Raw genomic sequence first — 26,329 nt, 5'->3', positions numbered from 1 at the left:
GGTCGGGGGCGGATTTCCCCAAGATCCCGCTGGAGGACTCTGCCAAGAAGTGGCAAAACTCCAGGCGAAGACGAACTGGGACTACTCGCCCAAGCGCCCGTTGCAGGAGATCGTTAATCTCTGCGAGCGGGTGACGGTGATGAGGACGCAGGAGGGGCTCACCGGCACCGACCTCCTCGCCACGTTCATCATGCGCCGGGTCCTTCCGCTTCAGGGGCGCTCCTGCCTCATTGGCGAAATGGTCGGCCTTCAGCACCCCAACCGCATGGGGTCGACGCGGCTGTCCACGGAGCAGGTCACGCGCGGCGTGAACGACATCTCCAAGGCCAACCTGGGGGAGGCCTGGCGGTTCGGCAAGGCGCCGTACAGCCAGTCGAACCCGGCACCGCAGGTGAGTGTCTGGTCTTCTCACTTTGCTGCCGTGCACCTTCTCATCCGTCCTGACGCGACGCAGGGGTACTTCTCAACGCGATTCGGCATCCTTACGCACGGGCTCCGTCGCAGGTGGAGCCGGTGGCGCCAGAGGAGCCCGTGGCTCATGGCGGGGAGGAGGAGGCCGAGTCCGACGCCGGCGCAGGGCGTCGCGCTGGTAAGTCTCGCGTTTTTCTTCATGTGTCTTGAATTGCTGACCGCGGCACGGAACAGCCGGTGCTGACGCCAGTTGTTGGCGTAGTGGCGTTGGGCGGGGGAGGCGGCGACGCGGGCGGAGCCGGGTCCTCGCATGGGGCGGCGCCGAGCCGCCCGCATGGGAAAGATAGCGTCGCGCCGCGACCCCGGGCCCTGAAGCGCACGGCGGACCCGGCCGGGACCGGGAGGCCGGCCAAGAGGAAGGACGGCGGCGGGCACGGGAGGCCAACCCCGGTCCCGGTCTTGGCAGGGTGAGCTTCATCTCTTGTTTGCGCTCAGGCTTTTTTTGCTTCTTGTGCTAGTCTTGTATCTTTTCTGCTCATCCTGTCTTCTTCTCTAGGTCGCCAATCGCGCTGGCGAGGGCGGCGGCGGAAGCCACGACCGCCGAAAGGGCCGCGTTCCGCAGGAACCGGTCCGACCTGCCGACCAGGCCGAGGCGGAGGGACGGGCCGACTCGGACCTCGGCCTGGATCCGGATGACGCCGAAGCCTTGGCCTGGCGGGACAGGAACCGGGCCGAGGCGGAGCTGGAGGCGGCGTCGGTCCGGGCTTGGACCGACGCGGCGGCGGCATGGGCGCGACCCGGCGTAGAGCCGGTCTAGCGCGAGATGCCGGAGGGCACGGTGGTGGCGGCGACGGTCTTTGAGCCGTCGTCGGTGAGGGAGCGCGGCCGTGAAGGCCGGGCTGAGGTGGTGATCCCCGACCGGGGGGTCGTGGAGGTGGAGGATGACACCCCGCCGCGGGACGACGTGGCCGAGCGAGCGGGGACTGATGGTGGTGGAGGCGGCGTCGTTTTGGAAGAGACGTTGCGGGCGGCGGCGTCGGAGGCACCGCCGGTTTTGGAGGAGGCACCACGGGCAGAGGTGCTGGAGGTCACCCCAGCAGCTGGGCCAGAGACGGCGACGCAGGGCGTCCCGGCGTCCGGGTCAGGGGCGGTGGCGCAGGGCGTCCCGGAGGAGGTGCTGGCCGCGTCACGAGTGGTCAGCGAGGAGAACGCCTTGGTGCCCCGACAGGGAGAGCGCCGAGCTGTTGTGCCGCAGCCGGCGCGCAGCGGGGGCGCCGTTGTCTTCGGGCCTCAGACCCAGGACGAGGCGGCACTCGACGCCGTCAGTCGCCACCTGCGAGGCCGGATGGAACGGCTCGAGGCCTTCGCCCAGGCCGAGGTGGAGCGGACGCGCGACCTGGAGCGCGCCGTCCTGGTAAGTCTTCTTGCAATTTTCTTCTTTGTGGGGGCGCGCCAGCGCACCCACTGGGTGTAGCCCCCGAGGTTCAGGCCAACTACGTAGTAGTTGGGTCGAATCTTTAGAGTGTTGGCCTTGTTCTGATTTCTGCTTTCTTTAGCATCACGACGCCTTCCGGGTTGCCGCCTACAATCGTCTCCTGGGCAAGCACCGGGAGCTCGTGGAGCGGCTTGCCGCCATGGAGGAGGAGCTCCGCGTCGTCGCAGGTATCCTTGTGCTCTTTTCTAGTGGGGGCGCACTAGCGCACCCACTGGGTGTTGCCCCCGAGATTCGGGCCAACTGTGTAAAAGTTGGGCCAAATCTTAAGTCTTGCTTTTTTCTTCTGCTGAGTTCTTCTTTTTGGCAGCCGAGGTGCTGTCCTGGCGGGCTCGTCTGCTCCAGGATGGTCATCACTACGACCGACTCGTTGCCGACACCGGCCGTCTTGGCGTCGAGGTGGCACAGGCGAGGGCGGAGGCGGCTGCGGCTCGGCGGTCTCTCGATGAGGCCAGCCGGCTGCACGAGCAGCCTTGCGGGTCACAAGAGCCACCTCGAGGCCGAGGTGGAGCTCCTTAAGGCGGAAGCCGCCAAGGTGGCAGAGGCGCAGCAGGCCCTGGTGGAGGCGGATCAGCAGCGCGGCCAGCTGGCCGACGACAAGGGCCGGCTCCAGGCCGAGGTGGATCGCCTGTGGGGGCAGGTCACCACAGCTGAGGGGGCCTGTCAGGACGAGGCCCATCGCCGCGAGGCGGCCGAGAAGGCGGCCGGAGACAAGGACGCCGAGCTGAAGGCGGCCCTTGCCAAGGCGGCCAATGTGGAGAAGGCGCTCGAGGAGCGCGACCGCGCCATCGAGCGGGAGCGGCGTGGTACGTTGCTTGAGGCGCAACACCTGGAAGAGTCTTTCTCCAGTAAGTGCTTTTTTATTGTCGTTTGCCAGGTCGGGATTCGGCCTTTCTTCCTTGTTGTTCTTCTTCTAACTCGCTTCTTCCTTTGTGGCAGGGGCCTTCCCAGAGACGCAGCGGCTGGCGGAGGAAGCAGTTCGCTATCAGCGCGACCCGACCGGCGTCCTTGGGTCTGGGACGGATCCGCGGGTGGCCTGGACCTTCCCGAAGATCATCCCCGCCGCCGAGGCCCGCCTGCAGGTTCTGGGAACGCAGTTGGGGCGGCTGTCCCAGGCCGGCATCGCGATGACGGCGGCCCTATGGCCGGACTCCGTCCAACCGAGCAGCTTCTCGCGCCTGGCGAGTTGGTTGGAGATGGGGCCGGACCGGCTTGGCGAGTGGCGCGTCCTCGCCGCTCGTGCCGGTGATGAGATGGCGCTCTGGTTCACGCTGTCCTGGCACCCGGACCTGCAGCTGGACACGTTGATGGGTCGGCGGGCCGGTTCGGAGCAGCTCTTGCAGGAGCAAGCCGGCCGGATCGCCTGCCGGGCCAGCTACATCGCCGAGTTCGCCTTCCACGACGAGTTCCATCCGGAGCATACGGAAGACGGCGGGGTCGTGGATGGCGACGACTACGGCTTGCTCTTCCATGATCCGGAGGAGAGCTCGGAGGAGACGGGCGTCTACCGCGACGCGGACGCTGAGGAGGGCACCGGCACCTCGCCAGACCCGGAGGCCGCGAGGGGAGAGCCGTCGATGTCGCGACGCGGCGCTGGAGATGCCTGAGACACTTTATGTAAAATTTGTTAAATAGTAGGTCCATCCACCCACTGGGGATTTTAGGGTGTAAAGAACTCGGGCCGTGGGCCTTTTCTTAAGTACTTGTGTAGATGTCGTGGGTGCTTTTGCATTTTTGCCTTCCGTTTTTGGACCAATTTCATGCGCTTTTCCTTTCTCAAACCCCCCCCCCCCCCCCGCGAGTTAGACGACCGATGCTCCGGTCCGTGACAAGGAGTTCGGTTCTTTGAGAGGAGCACGCAGGACTTGGGTCCCTCGAAACGTTGAGCGCGAGCGAAACACCCACTGGGCTGGCTGGCGGCAATCCCGTGAAGCCGGTTGGCGAGCAGTCGGTCGTGCGGCTGTTCATTTAATGAATGGTGGGCCGGGTTGATCGACCCAGCAACCTTTGGCTTAGTGTATGAAGCGTAAAGGAGCTTTGGCCCATTGTGCTTGCCAGCCGACAGCCAAAGCTGGATCTGTGGCTTTAGGGCGAAGTGGGGGACCGCGGCATCCTAACTTATCAGGAATCACCAAGTAAGGCGGCGGGGTGGCGACCGAGCCGGCCAGCCCCCGGTCGAGCGAGTCGGACCGGTGGCCGGGTTCAGTGGTATAGTGATGCAAGAAAATAGGTACACAATAAATTGGTCGACAAAAGGCAGCCCCCGAGTCTCGTTTGGGGACCCCATAGTTTCATGTGTTTACAAAAGGCGATGATACATACGCTCGTGCGGCTAACTGTAAAACGGGCGGAGGAGTTCCGCGTTCCACGGCCGGGTCATTTCTTCACCGGCGGTGTCCTTCTTGCGCTTCCTTGACTTGCGTGCGTCGATGAGGTAGTAGGCGTTGCGGTCGCGCAAGGCCCTGCTCACGATGAATGGGCCCTCCCATGGAGGGGACAGCTTGTGCTGGCCTACCTGCTCTTGGACGAGTCAGAGGACGAGGTCGCCCTCGCGGAACGCGAGGGGCTTGATCTTCTTGCTGTGGTAGTGCCTCAGGCCTTGCTGGTAGATGGCCGAGCGACTGAGCGCCAGGAGGCGTGCTTCTTCGAGCAGGTCGACGCCATCTTCGTGGGCTTCTTTGGCTTCGGCTTCGGTGTACATCGCGACGCGCGGCGAGTCGAACTCGACGTCGGTCGGGATGACGGCTTCGGCTCTGTATACGAGGAAGAACAGGGTGAACCCGGTCGACCGATTCGGCATGGTGCGTAGACTCCAGAGAACGGCTGGCAACTCGTCAAGCCAGCTGCCGGGTGAGCGGATGAGCGGCTCGACGAGTCGCCGCTTGACGCCGGACAGGATGAGTCCATTGGCCCGCTCGACCTGCCCGTTGGACTGCGGATGCGCAACGGAGGCTAGGTCGAGGCGGATGCCGGAGACGGAGCAGTATTGCTCGAGCGCGCCCTTGGCGAAGTTGGTGCCGTTGTCGGTGATGATGCTGTTCGGCATGCCGTAGCGCACCGCTATGTCCTTCATGAACCGGACGGCTGTTGGCCGTCCAGTTTCTTGATTGGTCTTGCCTCGATCCACTTGGTGAATTTGTCCACCGCCACCAACAAGTGCGTCATGCCGCCTCGGGCGGTTTTGAAGGGTCCCACCATGTCGAGTCCCCAGACCGCGAAGGGCCAGGCGATCGGTATGGTGCGGAGTGCTGACGCCGGCTGGTGGCTGCGTTTGCTGAAGCGCTGGCATCCCTCACACTTGAGGACGAGCGACTCGGCGTCTTGGAGGGCCGTGGGCCAGTAGAAGCCGTGGTGGAACGCCTTGGCCACCAGGGATCGTGATGCGGCGTGGTGCCCACACTCGCCCTGATGTATGTCGAGGAGGATGTCGATGCCCCGCTCCTGCTCGACGCAGCGCTGGAACACGCCGGTGGAGCTGCGCTTGACGAGCTCGTTGTTGATGATGCTGTAGGCGGACGCCCGGCGCTGCACTTGCCGAGCTTCGGTCTCGTCCATGGGGAGAACCCCGTTCTCCAAAAATTCTGATATTGAGAGGGCCCAAGATGGAGCCGTAACCACGGCGAAGACGGCCACCAGGGTGGGTTCCGAGTCGGCAGCCCCCGAGCCGGGTTGAGCAGCCCCCGGGTCGGGGATGGCGACGGCCGGGTCCGGGACGATGGTGGCCGGGTCGAGCTGAGCAGCCCCCGGGCCGGGTTCAGCAGTCCCCGGGCCGGGTTGAGGTGCGGCCGGGTCGTCTGGAACGTGGATGGACTCGGAGTCCGGCGATGGCTTGACGGACGGCTTGCGCAGGTGCTCGAGGGAGACGTCGGACGGGATGGCTTGTCGTGACGAGGCGATCTTGGCGAGCGTGTCGGCTGCTTCGTTCTCCGCGCGCGGGACGTGGAGGAACTCGCAGCCCTCGAAGGATCCGGACAGCTTCTGGACGAGGAAGCGGTAGCTTGCCATGTTGGAGTCACGGGCGTCCCATTCGCCGGAGCATTGCTGCACCACCAGGTCCGAGTCGCCGTAGCACAGGATGCGCCGGATGCCGAGTTCCTTGGCCAGCCGGAGGCCGTGCACAAGGGCTTCGTACTCGGCGACGTTGTTGGAGGCGGCGAAGTGGATCTGGAGCGCGTAGCGGAGCCGGTCACCCTTCGGGGACGACAGTACGATGCCGGCCCCCAAGCCGAGTCGCATCTTGGACCCGTCGAAGTGCATGCGCCAATGCGTCGAGTCGGGAGGCGGCGGCAAGTACTGGGTTTCGGTCCAGTCGACGAGGAAGTCGACCAGGGCTTGAGACTTGATCGTGGTGCGGGGCTCGTAGAGGATGGTGTGGCCGGCTAGCTGGATCGCCCATTTGGCAACCCGGCCAGAGGCATCCCGGCACCCGATGATTTCTCTGATAGGTGCCGTGCTGACCATGGTGACGACGTGCTCTTGTTAATACTGCTTCAGCTTCTTGGCGGTGAAGTACACGCCGTAACACATCTTCTGGTAGTGCGGGTAGTTCTGCTTGGAGATGGAGAGCACCTCGCTCAGGTAGTAGACTGGGCGATGGACGGCTTGGATCTTGCCCTTCTCTGGTCGCTCAACCACCAGCACCGTGCTGACCGCCCGCGAGGTCGCGGCTATGTAGAGCAACAGCGGCTCCTTGTCGGTCGGCGCGGCCAGGACTGGCGTGGTGGAGAGCATGCGCTTGATGTCTTGGAAGGCCTCGTCTGCCTGGCCATTCCATTCGAACGGGCTTGTCTTCTTCATCAGCTGGTACAGGGGTAGCGCCCTCTCGCCCAGCCGGCTTAGAAACCGGGTGACCGAGGCCAAGCATCCGGTAAACTTCTGGACATCGCGCAGCCGAGACGGCTTGCGCATGCGCTCGATGGCCTTGATCTTCTCTGGGTTCGCCTCAATGCCGCGTTCCGAAACGATTAAGCCGAGTAGCTTTCCGGCCGGGACGCCGAAGACGCATTTTTCCGGGTTAAGCTTGACCTTGTATTCGCGGAGGTTGGTGAAGGTTTCCTTCAAATCGTCGAGGAGCATGAGGTGCTACTTGGTCTTCACCACGATGTCGTCCACGTATACGTGGATATTGCGGCCGAGTTGCGGTAGCAGGCATTTCTGCATGCAGCGCTGGAAGGTGGCGCCGGCGTTCTTCAAGCCGAACGACATGGTGATGTATCAATACGCCCCAAAGGGCGTGATGAAGGACGTCTTCAGGGCGTCGGCCGGGTCCAGCTTGATCTGGTGGTAGCCGGAGTAAGCGTCCAGGAAGGACAGGAGCTCACACCCGGCGGTCGAGTCGATGACTTGGTCGATCCGCGGGAGGGCGAACGGATGCTTGGGACATGCCTTATTGAGGCTGGTGTAGTCGATACACATGCGCCAGGTCTTGTTCTTCTTCAGGACGAGGACTAGGTTGGCCAGCCACTCGGGGTGAAGCACTTCCATTATGAAGCCGGCCGCCAAAAGCTTGGCGACCTCTTCACCAATGGTTCTTCTCTTCTCTTCGGAAAATCGTCGTAGGGGTTGACGGACAGGCTTGGCGTCCTTGCGAACATGAAGTTTGTGCTTGGCGTACTTCCTCGGGATACCCGGCATGTCCTTGGGGGTCCATGCGAAGATATCCCGATTCCCACGGAGGAAGTCGACGAGCTCGCCTTCCTATTTGCTGTCGAGGCGGGCGCCTACGACAACGTACTTGCTGCAGCTGGGGTCTTCTGGGTTGAGCTTCACTTTCTTGGTCTCCTTGGAAGGCTTGAAGGCGGCCTCGTCGGCCGGGTCCGGGGTCGGGATTGATGCGGTGGAGGCCTCGCCTGCCAGGGCGACGATCCGGTCGAGCTGGCGCCGCTCCTCGGCAATGACCAGCGACTCGGCCAACTTGGCGTCGTCTCGGGCGCACTCCGGGGACTTGCGGTAATCGCCGGCGACGGTGATGAGGCCCTTGGGACCCAGCATCTTCATCTTCAGATACGCGTAGTGGGGAACTACCATGAACTTGGCGAGCGCGGGTCGGCCGAGCAACGCGTGATATGCACTGGACAGGTCCACCACCTCGAACTAGACCGGTTCGCGCCGAAAGTGGCCGCTGTCCCCGAACAGGACATCTAGCCGGACCCGGCCAATGGGGGAGCAGGAGAGGCCGGGTACGATGCCGTGAAAGATCGTTCGGGTTGGCTCCAGGTCCTCGGCCTTGAGGCCGAGCTTGGTCATCGTGTCGCGGTAGAGGATGTTGATGCTGCTGCCGCCGGTGATGAGGACTCGGGAGAACTTGCATGTGCGCCGCGCGACGATGGTGGGGTTGAGGACGAGGGCGTAACCACCCGGACTTAGCATGACTGCCGGGTGATCCTCCCGGGTCCAGGTGATCAGGCGATCCGACCAATGCATGAACTCCGGTTTGGCCGGGACGACGGTGTTCACCTCCTACCGAAGGTGGCGCTCGTTGCGCTTGTCGTCGCTAAATAATGATTCCTCCACCTGACAGCTGGGACCCATCGGAAGGGCCTCTGTATTTCGCGAAAAAATGTACCCCCGCTGACAGGTCGGACCCACCATCTATATCTTCGCACGCAAGGAAGTGCCTCCTTATTACGCACAAAAAATGAATACCCCCCTGCTATCTGGGACCCACCATAGTGGGAGGCTGACTTGTGGGCCAACTAAGTTGACGGGGACGGAGGGCTTTGTCAACTTAGTTAATATGAACGATTCTAGCTCCAGTGACCGTACTATGTCCATCCAACGGCCGTAGTGCTTCCTCAACCTCTGGTCTTCTTGCTCCAGCCTCCCAAACAAGCGTCAGCCATGCCGCCTGCTCCTGCCTCCCGTGGCCGGCTGTGCTGCCACCGCTGGCCATGCCATCCCTCTATACTCACCCACACCTCCTGTTATTCTCCGGCGACGGCAGCCTCACACCGCAGCCGAAGCAGTCAACCAACGTACTCCCCTCCGCGTGGGCATCCACTGCCGCGTCTTCCTCGGCTCCGTGTCGTCCCTTCCTAGGCCTCGCCGCCGTCCACCGCCCTGGTGCTCTCAGCGCGGCGTGGTCAACGTGGTCAAGGAACGACTTCCATCGGAAGAGTACTGTACGTGGAGAGGCGAATAGCTGGGTCCACGACCGCAGGAACAAAGTGCCTCCTTATTACGAGGAAAATAATGATTCCTCCACCTGACAGCAGGGACCCATCGGACGGGCCACAGTATTTCGCGAAAAACCGTTCCCCCTGACTGCTGGGACCCACCAGCTACATCTTTGCACGCAAGGAAGTGCCTGACAGTCGAGACCCACCTGGTCGAAGGATACGTAGCATTGTCATTCCAGTCGCGAACGTGTACGTACATACTGGTCGATGTAGAGGCGCGCACGTGTCGTAGTAGAGGCGCGCACGTAGCATGTACACGTACGTACAGCGGCCAGGGTGCAAGAAAGAAAATACGGCCACGTACGTACATACGGGCGAGGTCTCGAACACCTACTCGCGCATACGTACGGCCAGGGCTCGTGTACATGGCTGGGTCGGAACGGAGAAGCTCCGCCGTAGTCGTGTTCATGGGGAGGCGACCGGCTGGGTTGGAACGGAATGTGTCGTCGTATTCATCGGGAGCCGACCGGCTTGGACGGAACAACCGATGGAAACGAGGCCTTGCGTACCGCAGAACGGAGGAAACGGCCTTGTGTTCGACCGGCCACGGTGGAAATGGGATCTTGTTCATCGGGAGGGGTCTGGCGTACCGCAAAACGGAGGAAACGGACCTCCTACGGTCAAAACAGGGTCCTGTTGATCAGGAGGGGTGTGGCGTACCACAAAACGGAGTAAATGGACTTGTGTTGGAGCGCTACGGTCGAAACGGGGGTCCTGTTCATCGGGAGGGGTGTGGCGTACCGCAAAATGGGACTCCACGGGATACTGTTCATCTCCACCGTCACTGCCTCCATGGGCTACTGTTCATCCACCGTCGACTGCCTCCACGGGGTCCTGTTCATCCACCATCGACCTCCTCCAGCCTTCACCTGCGACTGTTCATCCACGGGCTCCTGTTCAGCCAGCCCTCTCCATGGGGTCCTGTTCAACCACCCCTCCACGGGCTACTGTTCGACTAGCCCTCCACCGGCTATTATTCAACCAGCCCTCCACGGGGTCCTATACATCCAGCCCTCCACGGGGTCCTGTTCCTCCAACCCTCCACGGGGTACTGTTCATCCAGCGGCAACGGCCTCTACTACCACGGGGTCATGTTCATCCAAACCCCCACCGGGAACTGTTCATCCAAACCCCCTCAACAACACTCACTGTTCATCCAAGGAAGGAGGCAACAGTGTTCGATCGACTTCAGTTAGCAGCAGTAGCAAAGGAATCACTCGGGTTCAGTTAACAGCAAGGGATCGACCGATCGCTCAGGTTCAGTAACGCATAGCCTGCAGTGCAATCGCTCGGGTTCAGTTAGAGCCCAACGCCTCACTCGGGTTTAGTTAGAGCCCAACGCCTCGCACACACGTGGGTACGTACGAGAGAAACATGCATCGCTCGGCCCCTGACCACCCACCGTAACCGGGAACTCCCCGATATTTTCCTCGCCCTTGCTTCTACCACGGTTTTTTCCGTCATGGACGGCCCAAAGAATGTCATGCAGCTGCGTCTTTAGCCCGCCCAGGACGAAAAGCCCATTTTATGTCATGATTTTTTGTCATAGAAGTAGGACCCCACCACATCTATGATGATACCGGGTTTTGTCACAATTATCATCATAGAAGTGTCATAAGTATGATAGAAAAAAAAATCGTTCGGCCCTAAATGTCACGGATGTGTCTTTTTTTGTAGTAATATGAGGGAACGCAAGATATCTCTACGGAGAGAGAGTGTGTGTGAGCGACATACAAGAGAATGGTGGAGAGATATGAGACCCTGGGAGACAGAGTTTGTGTTTGTTTGTGAGAAAGAGATATTTAAGTGGAAGAGTCGTAGCTTCTCATACCTAAGGAGTGAAAGACATCTCTGTGTGAGAGGGGGTGTGCGAGTGGCACACAGGGGAATAGTAGAGAGAAATGAGACCCCGAGAGACGAAGTTTGTGTTTGTGTGAGAGAAACAGATTTCACATGGATAATCATAGTTAGAGACACATAGCAGGGAACGAGATATACTTAGAGAGAGATAGAGTGATGAAGGTCGAGGGAGATAGTACCGTCAGTGTGTTACGAAGATAAAAGATCATTGTCGACATACAGGTAGCACGAGAGATGCCCGAGAGACGATGAACGCGTATAGGTCTAGAGAGATACTCCTATATAAGCATGAGTGATAGCTATATGAGACGAATAGCTGGATTAAAGGGGATTCAAATATTTAAACTGGAGATCACGACATCGATAATATCATAACGCAAATTGGTGTATCAAACATGCATATTCATTTGAATTTGGGGACATGTGTAATGTTATACAGTTTATCAATATTAGTGATCCATAGATTCTTTAATTAGAGACAATGCATTGTTTATATGCAATTAATGTCTAAACGGGATTACACTATATGTTGCGTGTGTGAAACACATTATACGTGTTTGAGAAGTAAAAAAACCGCATGAAAACACACATTAATTGGAGACAGTTAGGGAGGAATGCATACATTGGATTTCAACATAAAGTGGTTTCGAATATTTGAAAATCCAAATTAAGATGGATACAGCCTTATGAATCTGAGATCATGCCATTTGTAAACCATATTTATGTATAAAGGGTGTTGTGCTTTTGAAAGTATATATAAAAAATGATGTATATAGAATTTTATTCCAATTGAAAATGGATCCTCCCCGAACAAAAATAGAATACAAACTGGATTCGAATTGAGTTGGCACGGTAAACATGCACTCTTGCTCTGCAAAAATTTGACCGAAGCGGGGAAAGTCGCAGTAACCGCCCGAAACCAAAATCTGCGAGATGGAAATTACTGCCTATCCGTGACACGCAAAGCCTATCGGCTCGATTTCTATAGGTTTCGATAGGGGTAGGTTTGTAATTTCACTCAAACATGACATAACCGCCTCTCACCCGGATTCATACATGGTGGGCGCCAAAACACAGTGTCTCCTCGGCCGAAATCGACTCCCTCCCCGATTCATACATGGTGGGCACCAAATACAAACTCTCATCGGCAAATATTCGGTGTATGCGAGATTACCGTCCTATCCCCAACTGTGATGTAGGAAATTTTAAACGGGAGCTATGTTTGTAAATTTCCTCGCATTTGAGACAAGCGCGCCCTGAAGACATGGTTTCCCCTTCCTCTCTTCCTCCATTTCCCCATTCGTACTTCGTGGGCGCCAAAACACCCTCTCCACCCCAGCCTCCTCCGTTCTCCACCCCATCCACCGCCGTCCTCCTCCACCATGCCGGAGATGATACCTCGATGCCGTCGTCCATTACAAGAGATCGACCTCTCTCATCAACGGCTTCGGATCGTGATCCTTGCATCCCGTCCTCTCGCTTCATCCCCGCCATCGTCCACCTTGCTGGCGCCGCTCCTACGACCGTCTCGTCCACCGCGCCCCGCCGCCACCGTCTACCCTCCTAGATCTGCTTCCACGCCGCCGACAGCCATCGCTACCGCAGCACCGTCAAATTCTCAGCAGATGCATGCACGGCGCCGCACCAGAGGCAGTACTCTTTCGTATCTGCTCAACTTATTTATCAAAATAAGAAAATAGATCGCCACTGCTTTACTCTAATTTCTTGTCCATCACTTACTTGTTAGTTGAAAGCGAACATTGGTCGCGAAGTTGCCTTTGTCCGGTTTGCACCATCGGATCTGCCATGGCACGCTCAACGCTATACTCGCAATGCTTATCGTTTTCCCCTTTTATATTCCACACTAGTTAAGTGATAGTAGACTAAATTTCAAAATTGGGTCAGTCGATTTTTTAGAGCTCACCGGAGTTCGCCGGTGCGAAGGAAGGGGCTCGGGTGGGGACGGTGGTTGTGCGGGGCGGTGGTGGGGCCTCACCGAACGAAGAAAACTCGACGCGGGTGGGGTGGCGGTGGGGGTGGCGGAGGAACACATGCGGTGGGGGCGGTTCAAGGGAGGCCGGGGGGGTCGGGGCCGGTGGTTCAGCCGGCGGCCCGTGCGGTGTTCTATATGGGAAGAATCAGAGACGAGGAAGAAGAAGGGTTAGGAGACATAGGATCTTCATCCAACCGCCTCAAATGGTCGACTGACCCAAATGACAAAAGTCACACGACTTGCATGCAGACATGCCTTTATATTCAGTACCATCATCGTAGCTGCTTAGCACTGCTCCTGAATCCATCAAGCTAAACAATGTGCCAGTCATAATTCCAACCTTGTTGCTCAAATACGAATCTGATATGATGCTAATATTACTAAAACAGATAACGTTTAATTGGTCAACTAATGTTCCTACTTTACTTTCGAAAAGCATGTGCACCACATATAGAGAGACAGCAAGGAGTTGAATTCTTAATGCGCTCTGGTTCATCATGTGTGGGCACCGCGCAACGAACATTTTATTATCCAAAATCCGCTTGCTCTTCTTTAGCATGTTCCTCTTCCGTTCTTCTTTAATAAGTACTCTCTCCGTTCCTAAATACAAGTCTTTGTATAGATTCCACCATGGACTACATATGGAGCAAAATGAGTGAATCTACACTCTAAAATGTATCTGGATACATCTATATGTGATCCATAGTGGAAATCTCTACCAAGACTTATATTCTGGAATGGAGGGAGTATGATAGTAGTACAGTATGTTCCTTGTAGTGAAGATGAGCGGGGACATTTGCAGTGTAGAGGTCTATACGGTCGGTTGTGATGGACACTTTGAACTCTTCGGGCCTCTTTGATTCGTAGGATTCTGTAAACATGGGAATAGGATTTGTAGTGGCCTGCCCACTTGAATCCTATAAGAATAGCAAGGAAATGCAGGGAGATGTGTCGCCTTTGAGAGTTACACTGATATTAACAGTACCGCACCTTCAGTTGAAGGGAGCTGGTATCCGAAGCCTTTCTAACCGTACCGGCAATACTAGCACATATATTCCAGCAAGTTCCACTTTGCTGATTTTACTTCTGATGCTTATTGTTTCCCCGTTATATCTACACTATGATATGTGTAGCTGCTTTGTGTCGCACTAGCAGCAGTCCACTCTTGGAGCTAAACAACACACCAATCACAAGTCCAAAGCTTACTTCTTCAAATACGAATTGTGATATGATACTGACATTAGTTAATAGCCACACATTTAATTGGTTAGGTAATGCTCCCACTTGATTTTCCAAATGCATGTGGCCAAATATAGAGAGACATAATGGAATTGCATTTCTTTGGGCGCTCTGATTCATCATGGGTGGGCATCCAACATTGTATAGAAAGAAGGGGAATCTCAATAATATGCTTCCTCTTCTGTTCTTTAACATGTTCCTCTTCTTTTCTTCTTTACCAAACAGAGTATGTTCCTTGTCAGGAAGGGGAGTAGGGACATCTGCAGTCGACACCTCTATTGGGCCATTTCTGCTAAATGATTTCGCACTTCGAGTTGGTCTGCCATAATACCCCGGAAGGTGGGAGCTGCGTGGTCTTTGATAGACTAAACTAATAGTAACAGTTGTGCACCTTCCGATGAATAGAGCTGGCCTGTAGGTGATCGATAGGCTGCATATTAGTAGCGGCAAAACCCTATGTTTTCCAGCCAGTTCCGCTTTCCCGATTTATTTATGGTGGTTATGGTGTACCCCTATTATCTACACTACGATCTGCCTACTGGCTCTGCACTCTCGTTATCATGGTTTGGCAATAAACATTCTATACGGTATATTATGAACCTATCATCTGCCAACTATCCTTACATCTAGGGCCCCCAATAGGGAGCCTAATTTTTGTGTAGTTGTGCAAGATTATATTAATCTACTCACCATATTACAGCACACATGGGCTCTCTCATCAGAATCTAGTGATAGCACACAAGGGTTTATAGGGAGCCTCTATTATATTACAATATCCTATGCATTACAAAGATAATCTCACTACTATTTGTGTTTTCATGCTTTACAGATATTGTACGTAATCACAATGAATATAAGAATGCGCACATCAGAAGAATATTGCGGAACAGTTCAATGGGTAACAAACTTGGCATCAAGGGATTGAGGTCCATTTGGATGCAATGAAACCCACATGCTCCTGACCTATAGATTCGTATTCAGAATATGATCCTAATGACTATTCTGAGCTCAAGGAGTCAAAGGCAGATGGCCTATCCTATTCACCTAATAAGGTGCATGTTCTAATTTGGCAAGGTTTTATTGGTTGCGCATATCTTGCATAAGGTTTCTTGCATTTATTTTGCTTCGTTGCACTGCCATCTGCTTAGTTTACTCAAGATATATGTGAAGATGCCATGCCCATCCATTATCAACACCTATTCCATTTGCCGTCATACCATGTTTTTCCATTCAAATGATGTTCTTGTGTTTCAGACATCCAAAAGGAAGAGGGTGATTGCAGAACCTGAAGCAGTACAAGAAAAGTCCTTGAAAAAGGTGGTGCTACCGGAGAAATCACATAGCACCCGACGTATATTGGCGATAGAACCAACGCCGCAAAACCTAGGATATCGCAACTATGTTGGTCGCTGCTTTGCTCTTGTGAGTACCTATTGTCCTATCGCTGTCCTTACATTCATACCTGGTGGATTATGTGACATCATTGTGCATTATAGCTTGCTTATCCACTGTTTGCTCCAAATTATCAGACCTATATTAATGCTTAAATTAATGTAGAATAAACCCAATGCCTATGAAGAAATTTAGTTCTGCATTGTTCTTGTAAGTATCTGTTGTCCTTTATCACTGTACTTATATTTGTCAGCTAGTTCTTCATGTACACTTTGCAGCTTATTTTCCCTTGTCCTCCATTTTCTACACAACAGATCTACATTTACTCTTGCCAAAATATTGAATAAAACCGATGTTACTGAAGAAGTTTAGCTCCACATTGCTCTTGTCAGTGCCTTCTGCCTGTATGTTGTGTTTACATTTGTACTCTACATCTTAAGTTAAATAATCACCATTTGTTCCTATATTTTCACATATATTTACTCTTAACAAAATGTAGAATAAAGGCAATACTCTTGAAGAAGAGTGTGCGGTAAACTTCTTGAATTGCCCCCCCCATCAACATGGACAAGGCCTTTATAGAGCCTGTCTTCACTACTAATGTAAGTTTGTCCTCCTCGAGCCTTCAAACTTTGTTGTTTATATTTGGATAGCTATGAGTGCAAATGTTGTTTATTTTTGTCGTCTGCATCAAATTGCTTGTTCAAAGTTTATAAAGTAGAAGTACATAAACATAAGTTTGTCCTTCTCAATTTCAGTCTTTAGTTGTACAATCTAGTTCCTTATTCGTACCATGTAAATTTAACTATACATAGCAAGTTATCTTCTTTAGCACTATGTGTATGCTTGTGTTCTTGATCTGTAATCCAGTGGTGTGGTGAGACTACCAACAACAGCATAATGTCATTTCCTGCTATGTCTCAACTATGAACAATGCCATATTATATTAATGCTATTTAAATCGTGTCTCTTTATTTACCAATATGAAATGGTATAAATTGACAGTACACTCACCATTCATGCTTATACGTTGTTTAGAACTACATCTATGCTTGTGTTCTTGATCTGTAATCCAGTGGTCTGGTGAAGCTGGCAGCTCCTGCACAATGCCATTTCCTGCCGTCTTAACTATGAACAATGCCTATTATGTTAATGCTATTTTAAACCGTGTCTCTTTATTTCTGACAAAGAAATGAGATGAATTGACAGCGATGATGCTTATACGTGCAAAACATGTTATCTACCTACTTTTTTCTCTTTCAGGGTGACAACACTACTGCTAGGAAGAACTGCCACAATGATAGTGAGACGAACCCATTGTTTGTCCCTCTAACACATATTCCAGAGGAGAAGGCAACACATATTGAGGGTAGGGATACAACCACGAAGTCACATCTTGATGTAGTGTCAATGTAACTCAGTGACACAAGCTTGATGAAGTCGCCGCCTGAATCTGTTCGACTTCTTCAGTCTGAAATTCAAGCAGAAATACATGCTTCCGCTCAAACATGACTGGAACTCCAATCTCTATGCAAGATTAACCGTAAGTACGTGACATTTATTTATGCTATGCAGCTTAAGTTGGTGGATATGAGCGCCAAAGAAGCGCAGTCTCATCAGGTTGCTAAGCTGCTTGCGCTGCAGCTCCTGGGTCGGGCTAACCTTTCTTGAACTGTGTTGAAGTGCTGTCGGTTCTATCTATTATTTGGTCCGCCTGTTAACTTCCACTTGTGGAGACCTGCCCAGTTTATGTAATCCACTGTCTGGTTGCCCTTTATTATCACTGGCGGCGAACTTTGATGACGAGGGAATGTAATATGCTGTAATTTCTTTGTTATATAGTCTAGGTTTATTCTTGGTCGGTATGCTGTAATTTAGGCTGGAAGGTTCAGTGGATCTCAGTGTTGTCGGTCTTCAGGCCGGCCCGTTACTCATATGGGCCAAAACGTGGGCCTATAATCATCTTGGGCCATTAGCAGGTCTAAACCTATAGTTGTTTCTCACCTTTAACAGGCCGAATAAAGTTCTGGCCAGCTGGGCCAGAGAATACCATGGGCTTTTAACAGGCTAAAACCTAGATTGGGCTAGTGTTGAGCCAAAAAATTCACGTGCCAATATAGGCTGAAACTGTCTAAGGCCCATGTTTCGCCCCAATAGGATGAGCAGTTAATAGGACAAAATATATCTCGGGCCTGTTTGGCCTAATAAAATTATGGGCTTTAAGCAGGCCGGTATCTACGCGGGCCATAGGCCTAAAAGTGTTACGGGCCATTATCAGATAAGCTGTAAGCAGGCCGGATTCAACGCGGGCTGTAATTAGGACCAACTGTTACACGGGCCATTAACAGGCCGATAGGGAAGTTGGGATGAAATTTATCCACGAAGACTACGGGCCGTTAAGAGGCCTAAAGTTACTTCGGACAAGAAATAGCCCAGTTTCTGCATGGGCCGTTAATTGGACTAAAGTTAAACCGGGCCGACAATGTCCCAGATGCACCACGGGCCGCTAACAGGCCAAAACTATTATCGGGCCGAACCGGTAAACGGGCATTTAACAGGCTGAAATACAAACATGTCTTAGAATGGGCCCAAAAGAATAGTAGTCTGTTAACGGGCCTGATCCGATATGGGCCGTAATTTGGCCCAAAACATGGCAGGCCATGAACGGGCCTGATCTGGTATGGGCCTCAATTTGACCCAAAACATGGCAGGTTGTTAACGAGCTAGCCCACTAGTGTCTGAAAAAACATGGTGGGCCTTTAGCTGGGCCGACCTTTTCATCGGAATGGGCCTCTGTTGGGCCATGCCACGTGTCGAGTTATCATAGGCGCCTCCTGTCCAATGAGTGGATGGCATATGTCCCAACGGTGAGCCAACACGTGTTTCCTCCGGCCAATGAGAAATTTACACGTCAAAAATCCCCATTGGTCCGCGCTGTTCACGGGTTATCGGATCCAAAACCGGACCCGATAGCTTAACGGCGACCCGTTACGGTCGATGCCACATGTTGGTCACCCATGACAAAAGCACTTCTATGACGCGCGATTTATCATCATGGAAGTGGACACTTCCGTGATGATAATTTTGGTAATGTCATGGAACACTTCTACGACAGCACGGGTATGACTATGTTGATTCTGTCATAAAATCGTCATGGATGTACATGCATGATAGAAAACGTGACCTACTGTGACAAACACGTATCATCGCGGAAGTGTATTTTTTTGTAGTGAAAGCGGCTGCAGAACTGGAGGCCGAGCAGGCCGCCCACCGTAAACACGAAGCTCGGGTGGCCAAAGTCAAGCAGGAGCTGAAGGATCCCATCAGCAAATGTGAGGCTTTGGAGGAGAAGAGTTTGGCCCAATCGTCCGAACTCGCCAAAGCCCTTCAGGAGGCTAAAGAGGCGCGGGTCGAGTCCCGAAGTGCTCGTGAAGAGATCCGTCAGGCGAAGCAGATAGCGGCTGGTAAGGCCTTTCTTTTGCAGAGTATATTTGGAGGTCAAAGATATGCTTTGCTCACTCGACTATGGAGTTCTCTAGACGCATTTGCGGATCTTCCGAGGAGTGCCGCCGATGCCTCACGGTTCTTCCGAGCCCAGGAGGGGAACTCGATCGAGAAGCTGTTCTGGTCGCAGTATCTCGCGCCGGAGCACCCGACGCCCCTGTACGACCAGCTAAAGCAGTTGATGGAGCTGCATAGGGTGGCCAGTTTGGCCATGAAGGATCTGATATTCCGACTTTCGCCAGCCGAACCAATTCCTAGTAGCTACTTCGGTTTGGTGAAGCGGCTCGTCAACGCGCTGCCCCAGATTGATGCTGTGAAGCGCTCGGCCTGCATAGAGGGTGCTCGGATGGCCTTCCCCCACGTCAAGATGCACTGGGCAAAGATGAAGGCCACCGACGTGGCGACCGTAGGCCCACCCAAAGGTAAGGACCACCACAAGTCGGAGAGGTACTTTGAAGACGTCTTGGCAAGGGCCCGAATAGTAGAAGGCCAGTGTTCTAAGGACATGATATTTGATTAGATGTGTGCGGGTTGTAAAATCTATGTTATGATCCCATGCTTGTAATATATTTGCACCTTTTATCTTAAGCGATTTTCCTCCTGTGCGGCCGTTTAATTCTGGAAGTTGCCAGTCGTCGGCTTTAGCCCCCACATAGATGCTACAGGGGTGTTTGGCGTAGCGCGTGACCACACTATATCCAACGTCTTGGTCCGTGAAGGAGGTGTCCGCGAGGTGAACCAGGCAATCAGACTATGCGGATTTATTACTTTCACTTAGCCATAGGAGTTTGATGGTGGGGCTAAGTACTAGTCCCTTGTGCGTGTGCGACAATCCGAACTAAGGTGCCTTTTCCACGCGGCTGGACGAAGACCAGCCCCTCTTATTACACGGAGTTAATCACTAATGATTTGTAGTAAGTCACCGAATCGCCGACCAGCTCTCGCTTTATCATGACAGTCAGTTTTCGGCTTTCTCTACTGAGGTATTTGACCGGACAAACCAGAAATACAATTGTAGTAGTTCTCCCTTTACTACCTTAGCCAAACGAGCGGAAAGTAAGGTAGTAAACACAGCAGCCGGGCAACCCAACTATAGACCAAAGACATGATTCAGAGCCGATGCATATAGTGCAATATTCGGGACGCCGAAGAGTACCCTATAGGTGTTCGTACTTTAAAATGTGCGGAGCCGAATACAGCCCCCGGTGTTAAGGCCGGACTAAAGCACGTGTGGCAATCTGAAGTAAGGAGGGAATACAGATGACAAAATAAATCAGTACCAGACGAAAGTGGTTATCAACTGTTCCCTTTATATCCTGGTTAATGCGTCGAGGCATGCTATTATAGATAATGCCATGAATATCAAGGCTATTTTACATGCCGAGAGTTTACACAAGGGAAAGTTTTACACAGGGCCTAAAAGCAGTGGTTTTGAAGATCCCAGTGGTGCCCTGCCGCACGCCTGCACCATTTCTCCTCGGTGAAAAATCCTTTGAAAGGAAAAGTCGATGGTCGTCTATAAGAAAGGGGAGCCTGGAAAGAGCCCTTGTATGACCGTAGGGTAGGTAGGATTTTAATGAACCTGTAGTGAAAGAAAAAGAAAAAAGAGAAAAAAGGTTAAGGTTCGAATAGGGTCAAGCCGTACTATAGACCTTTTCCGCAGTATGCCTCTGGCGCTGCCCAAGGTATTTTAAGTGCGTATTTATGCACGTGCGGTACGTACGCCGCAACCTTATGGGGCGATCGGCGGAGGCTGAACTGCTTTTCAAGCTCTGGATCCGCTGAGCTGTCGTTCTATAATGCGGACCGGACTCGCTTACCGGTGTCCTGGGTCTTAATGACCGATGAGTTGTTCGGCTTGATGAGGCCGTTCTGTACCTCGGTGCTAGGGCCGCGGTGTGCTCCTCAGTACGGAGGGAGCGCTCCATATTTCCATTGACTGTGATGACGTCGCGCGGTCCGGGCATTTTGAGCTTTAATAAGCATAATGTGGGACTGCATTAAAGCGGGTGAAGGCGGTTCATCCAAGCAGTGCATGATAACCACTACAGAAAGGGACGATATCGAAGATCAATTCTTCACTCCGAAAGTTATCTAGAGAGCCGAATACTACTTCCAGTGTCAAGGAGCTCGTGCAGCGGGCCTCTACGCCAGGTATCACTCCTTTAAAGGTAGTGTTACTAGGCTTGATTCTTGACGGGTCAATACCCATCTTACGGACAGTATCTTGGTAAATCAAGTTGAGACTGCTGCCGCCGTCCATAAGGACTGTTGTGAGATGGTATCCGTTGATGATGGGATCGAGTACCAGGGCTGCCGAACCTCCATGACGGATACTAGTTGGGTGGTCCCTGCGATCGAAGGTGATCGGACAAGCCGACCATGGGTTGAATTTTTGGGCGACACGCTCTACGGCGTAGACGTCCCTTAGTGCGCGCTTGCGCTCCCTCTTGGGGATGTGTGTAACATATATCATGTTCACCATTTTCAGCCCGGGGGGAAATTTCTTCTGTCCCCCTGTGTTCAGAGGGCGGGGCTCATCATCATCTTCGCTTTGAGGTCCTTTCCCCTTATGTTTGGTATTTAATTTACCGGCCTGTTTAAAAACCCAGCAGTTTCTGTTGGTGTGGCTGGCAGGCTTGTCAGGGGTGCCATGAATCTGGCAAGGCCTATCTAGTATTTTGTCCAAATTGGATGGATCGTCTCTATTTCCTTTGAACGGCTTCTTCTGCTGACCGGGTTTCTTTGTTGTTGTTCTGACGCTTATTTTTGCTACGTCGTGGCCTTCCATTCCCATCCCTGGCCTCATAGGTGCCTGGGTCGCTGGTATTGTTGCTTGTATGAGCCAGCCACCTATCTTCCCCCGCGCAGAAGCGAGTCATAAGTATAGTAAGGGCTGCCATAGTCTTTGGCTTTTCCTGACCGAGGTGTCAGGCGAGCCTTTCGTCACAGACGATGTGCTTAAAGGCCGCTAAGGCTTCGGCGTCCGGACAGTCGACGATTTGGTTCTTTTTGATTAAGAACCAAGTCCAGAGTTTGCGGGCTGACTCTTCGGGTTGCTAGACTATGTGACTAAGGTCATCAGCGTCCGGTGGCTGGACATAAGTGCCCTAGAAGTTGTCTTGAAAAGCATCCTCCAAGTCCTCTCAACTGCCAATGGAGTTCTCTGGGAGGCTATTCAACCAGTGCCATGCTGGTCCTTTTAGCTTTCGGGGAATGTATTTAATGGCGTGGAGATCATCACCCCGAGCCATGTGAATGTGGAGAAGAAAATCGTCAATCCATACAGCGGGATCTGTCGTTCCATCGTATGCCTCGACGTTTACGGGTTTAAACACTTCCCGAAACTGGTGTTGCATTACCTCATCCGTAAAGCGCATGGGGTGTGCAGCGCCTCTATATCAGGCAACATCACGACGGAGTTCGGATGGCATCCATGTTCGGTTCTTGGACCGAACTTGGTTATGCTTGTCGCGTCAGGCTTGATGGTCGTCGTCTCGTGTTGGAGCACATACCCTTGATCCATAGATTGATCTGGTCTGGCCGGATCTATTGTCCAGGTCCGGACGTAAGTCGTACGTGTAGCCCAGAGCCGCTGCCTCTTCGCCTCTACGGCGAGGTGGCGCGGGCTGGTGTTCGACATAATTAGCCGCTTTGTGCCGTTGATGTGGTGGTCGGTCTGGTTCATCAGCATGATTGTATCTTCATGGTATTGGCCCAAGGGCCTCGTCGTCGAATTGTGGTAGTAGCCTGCGCTTTGGGTAGCTCTTTGTTGGGCACTCGAGGTCGTATTTTTCAGCAGCCAGGACCTTGGTCCATCTGTCATTGAGTGTATCCTATTCGGCTTCAAGCTGCCGCTGTTCCTTTTTCAGGCTCCTCGCCTGTCCCTTGAAGCGTTATTGTTCGAGGGGTTCCTCTGGCATGATGAAATCTTCGTTACTAAGGCTAACATCCTCCTCGGAGGCCGGTAGATAGTTACTATCTTCCGAATCCTCATGATCGACAAGTTCGTTGGGGTTGACTTGTCCCTCATCCCTCTCATCCTTCTCGAACACAGGTTCGACAGGGTGGTCGGGGTCTTCGGCATTGTCCAGAGTGTCATTATCTCCGGTGTCGGTATTGCTTTCCTTTTTCTAACGCGATCGTGCGCGGCGCCGCTGACGTTGGCGCTTTGGTGGTGCCTCAACGGGCTTGTCCTCCATCGGATCTTGAGTGCCATCGTCGTCCTTCTTCTTGGGCGTATCCACCATGTACACGTCATAAATAGAAGTGACCGTCCAACGCCCAGTGATAGGCGGGTTTTGGCCTGGTTCGGCTCCGGCATCATTGTCCATACCATCGATGTCTTCGAAGGCATAGTCTAGCATGTCGGTTAGGTCCTCGACAGTGGCTATTAAGTGGGTGGTGGGTGGGACATAAAATTCCCTGCTCTCAGCCCCCAGTTCGGGCTGGGCGTAGTTCGGAAGTGACACTTCTGTGATGGAGAGAGATCGCATTAGCTCCAGCGCCTCGTTTAGGAGCGAAAGCTGGATAGGTGACTGAGGACCTATGGAGCTGGGTCCGGTAATCACCACTTGACCGAGCTCGATGGACGCAGACATCGAGAGTTCGGAGTTGACATCCAGAGATGAGTCCGGCTTCCCGATGACAGGGAATCCTATTTGACTCTGGGCCCGCTGATAGCATGGTCACCTCTGGGTCTTCGGCAGGAAGTTCCGTAATGGGAGAGAGTCCGGCAGGGTTTATCCTCCCATCTTCGGATAGGGCAGGCACGAGAGTCGATCCTTGAACGGAATCTGATGGTGGATCCGACGGGCTTCCTTCATGTAGATGACGAGCGGCGACTGAGGCCGAGAACCCTTTGAAGACCAAGTCTCCTCGGATATTAGTCATGTAATTCAAGCTTCCAAACCTGATCTCGTGACCAGGGGCGTAGCTGTCGGTCTGCTCGAGGTGACCAGTTAAATTGGAACGCAGAGTGAAGCCGCCAAACACAAAGAGTTGACTAGGGAGAAAGGTCTCCCTGGAAACAGCATCGTCGCCGATGACAAGTCGGGCCATCAATCCTTCTGTCGACGACACAGTGGAACTCTCAATGAAAGTACCAATGTCGGTGTTAAAACCGGTAGATCTCGGGTAGGGGGTCCCGAACTATGCATCTAAGGATCAATGGTAACAAGGGACGATGGGGACACAATGTTTACCTAGGTTCGGGCCCTCTTGAAGGAGGTAAAACCCTATGTCCTGCTTGATTGTATTCAATGAGTATAGGAGTTACAAGAGTTGATCTACCTCAAGATCGTAATGGCTAAACCCTAGCTGTCTAGCCTATGAGAATTCTGATAGCCTCTACGGACTAAACCCTCCGGTTTATATACACACAGAAGGGGTCTAGGGTTGTACAGAGTCGGTTTGTGGGGGAAGGAAATAACATATCTGGACACCAAACTTGCCTTCCACGCATATAGGAGTCATACCCAGACACGGGGGAAAGTCTTCTGCTTTTATCTTCATGGCCCATCAGTCCGGCCCATAACAAATAGTCCGGACACCCGAGGACCCCCTAATCCAGGACTCCCTCAACCACGAGAACGGGACTTGAATCATTGTCGCAAAAGACTTGAGCATCTACTTCTTCATTCACTTGATGGTGCATGGCAACGTGCTCGATGGCTTCCATCTCATCTTCACTCATGGAGTCGTATGTGTCATCATCATTTGCAATCATGGTTCGTCGGTTGATGCATTAGAAGGACTTGTGTCCATGTCCACCATGGGCGAAGCACTTGAGAGAACTCGTCTTGACGGGGTCATCCGGTGGCACCGATGATGAGGGAGTCTTGGACTTGTAGTTGCTTGCCGGAGGACGAGTCGAGGAAGGTGTCCCTTGCTTGGAACTTTACTTGTCGCCGGTACTTGGTGATGCTCTAGTTGAGGTAGGAGGTACCGAAGTCGTGGGAGCTTGAGTGTAGGGGGCGTAGGTCTTGGAAGAGTATTTGGCGTATTTGAAGTCTTCTTGCACTTTTCGCTCTACCTTAGTTGCCCGATGAACTAGCTCGAGAAGGTTGGAGTAGGGTTGGAAGTTGGCGATCTTCTTGATTCGATGATTGAGGTCGTTCAAGAAGCATGCCATAGTTTGCTCGTCATCTTCTTGACATTGACTCTTATCATGGCAATTTCCATCTCTTGATAGTATTCTTCCACCGTCTTCGTGCCTTGCTTGAGGAGTTGCAACTTCTTGAAGAGATCTCGGGTGTAGTGTGTAGGCACGAAGCGGGCTCTCATGACATCCTTCATTTGTGTCCAAGTTGTGATGGGTGGTTCGCCTCGCTCTTGGCGTCGCTCGATCACTTGTTCCAACCATATGAGAACGTAGTCTTGAAACTCGAGGGAGCCCATGACGATCTTATTTTCCTCATTGTAGTTGTGAAGATGAAATATCTTGTCGACCTTCAATGCCTATGAGAGATACTACTCGGGGTCTTTGCCTCCGGAGAACTTGGGCATGGTGAACTTGAGCTTGCCGTAGAATTTTTCTTCATCATAGAGGCGGTTTTGATGTCACTCTTGGTGTGGGAGAGGACTTTGAATTCACGATCCTCTTGACGGAGTTGCCGATTTGGACGCGGCATGTGTGCCCAGTTCCTTCTTTCTTGTTGCTCTTCATATCGTGCGGCTTACTCTTGTATTTCTTAGCGAAGTGCTTCTTCTTGTTCACGCACTTGGCGGTTGCGCTCAGCAACGGCTCTAGTGGACTCGCAGAGTGCATGTTGTGCTTCAAGCGCTTGTTCTTCACGACTCCTTTGTTCTTGTCGGATTGCATCGCCGTCGGGAAGGGCTTGGCGTGCCACGTCGGGAGGGTCTTGACGTGGCGCTTCTGTAGGTTGCTCTTGGTGTATGGTGTCTCGCTCTTTCACGTGCTCGGACACGGTCTTGCAATCCATTGCCATGGAATGGGTTTTCTTGAGCTTGGTGATCTTGAGTGTCGGTGTGGCGCGGAGAACATGCTCGAGGAGGACTCGCATCCAAGGAAGAGTAGGTCGAAGAGTTGCGACTTGAGTGGCGACTAGAGTGGCGCCGTCTTGGTGAAGAGGTTGAGGAAGATGCGCGGCTCACGATCATGTTGCAGAATTCTTCCATTTGTTTGGAGAGCTTGGCGTCGAGGTAGTCCCGGTTTCTTGCTTCGGATTGACGTAGGTCGGTGGCAAGTTGCTCAATGTGGTCGCCCAAAGCTTCAGTTTCTTGAATGAGAGCTCGTTG

The sequence above is a fragment of the Triticum aestivum genome, chromosome 7D (genome assembly GCF_018294505.1).
Source record: "Triticum aestivum cultivar Chinese Spring chromosome 7D, IWGSC CS RefSeq v2.1, whole genome shotgun sequence".
Taxonomy (NCBI): domain Eukaryota; kingdom Viridiplantae; phylum Streptophyta; class Magnoliopsida; order Poales; family Poaceae; genus Triticum; species Triticum aestivum.
This window is presented reverse-complemented; position numbering follows the sequence as displayed.